This window comes from Ornithorhynchus anatinus, chromosome 13, assembly GCF_004115215.2.
Source record: "Ornithorhynchus anatinus isolate Pmale09 chromosome 13, mOrnAna1.pri.v4, whole genome shotgun sequence".
Taxonomy (NCBI): domain Eukaryota; kingdom Metazoa; phylum Chordata; class Mammalia; order Monotremata; family Ornithorhynchidae; genus Ornithorhynchus; species Ornithorhynchus anatinus.
Window position 1 is genome coordinate 17,097,169 of NC_041740.1, and position 2,126 is coordinate 17,099,294.

Here is a 2,126-nt window from a genome sequence, read left to right on the forward strand (position 1 = left end):
GTCTCTCTGGATCTATTCAGATTTAACTCCGATTTGGGATTTTTTTTTGCATCCTTTTGCTTTTTAAGAATGGTTTTAAGTGATTTTGTTACTCTTAGTAACCATTGCTCTTGTTCTGTACCTACCCATCACCTCCCTCCTCCCTGCAATGACTGTGCATATACATTTAGTAAATGGGAAGTGGATTTAGGGAGAGTATATAAGAGGAATTGTGATGGACCAATTCCTCCTACCTTAGATATTTTCTACAGAAAACCCCATGCACTTCCCCTCATCCAAGCATCTTTCCTGCTGTCTCTGATATTTGAATACCAATATGGAGAACTCAACAAATTCATTAACAGTGATTTCCATTATCGTTCTGAATTTCATTTCATCTATTGGTCTTTGGGTGTCCGTTCAGCAAGAGATTTCTCAGTTGGTCCAGAGGCAAGGGCGGACTGGCGGATGGAGCAGTGGATCAGCGTAGTGAGCAGTAGATGATACCGTACATCTTCAAGGGCAGCAGTTGGTACGTTGTAATATATTGAGGTTTTCAGCAGTGGAAGATCAAGAGGCCGTAGAGTGGAGTAAGCCAGTCGAGTCAGAGGTCAGGGGATGGAATGTGTTTGGAATTCCCAGCAGGGCAAGCAGGGGAATAATAGGGTCAACGTTAATGCCATTTTATCCTTTAGGCAGATCTAATGCCTGGAAGCACTGCCTAGGCAGTGGGCACTGTAAGAAGGGATACTCCTCGATAAGGAAGCAGAACAGGGTGCCCAAGTTACAGACATGAGGCAAGAGGTTTATTGAAAAGTTCCCAGTCCACCTTCTAACACTCATCACTCTTCCCTCCTTCCATTGCCAATCCTGGAAACAGAGTAGCAGCCAGCCCAGGAAGGGCTTAGCAGCCTAAATAGATGAAGTTTGTTGTTCAATTCTGTGCAGCTCTTAGTTTTGTTGTAAATTTGAAAGCAGTATCGTGTAGAAAGAGCAACACCGTCAGGAGACACAAAGTTAAGGGCGGGGCTAAGAGGGGACCTGGAAGCTAGTTCTGCCTTCGCTACTAATCTAGAAGTAACAGTCACATTTGAGCATCCTATAGAAGCAGCGCGGCTCAGTGGAAAAAGCGCGGGCTTGTGAGTCAGGCCGTGGGTTCTAATTCCGCTTCTGCCGCTTGTCAGCTGTGTGGCTTTGGGCCAGTCACTTAACTTCTCTGTGTCTCAGTTGCCTCATCTGTAAAAGGGGGATTAAGCATGTGAGCCCCACATGGGACAACCTGACAACTTGTATATACTCTAGTGTTTAGAACAGTGCTTGGCACATAGCACTTTACAAATACCATTATTATTATTATCCTTTAGGTGCAATGAGCCATACTAAACACTTGAGAAATATGAAACAGGTGAGGCATTCTCTTCCCATGAGGAGGTTGAACTCTAATGGGAGAGGAAGCATGAAAATTTTTACAAATAGAGTAATCAAAGGAAGTAATTAAATCTACAGCTGAATGGCAGTTAGACAAAAATGATCAGTATAGCTATGTGCATAACAGATTCCTGGGGGGTTTGTACGACTTGAGGTTCTGCTCCCCCCCCACCCCAAAGCCTTGTTGAAGGCACATCTCCAAGAGGCCTTCCCAGATTAAGCCCCACCTTTCCTCATCTCCCACTCCCTTCGACAGTGCCCTGACTTGCTCCCTTTGCTCTGTCCCCCTCCCAGCCCCACAGCACTTACGTACATATCTGTAATTTTATTTATTATGTTAATTCCTGTCTCCATGCCCCCCACCCTGCCCCCGAACTATAAGCTCATTGTGGGCAGGGAATGTGTCTATTGCTGTATGGTACTCTCCCAAGTGCTTAGTACAGTGCTCTGCACACAGTAAGTGCTCAGTAAATATGAATGAATGAGTGAGCAGGGAAGGTTTGTTGTGGTCTGTTGAATTTGTGGAGGGAGGGCATTCTGGCCTAGGGGATCAATATGGATGAAGGCAGGAGAGGTGAGAGCGAGGTACTGTTAGGCTGCTCTGTGACCTTGGTCAAATCACTTAAACTCTCTGAGTGATGGTTTCCTCATCTGTGAATGGCCCATTAGTATGGTGCTGGGCATGGTCTTGGTAATTCTAATAGGTTGGAGAGAATCCA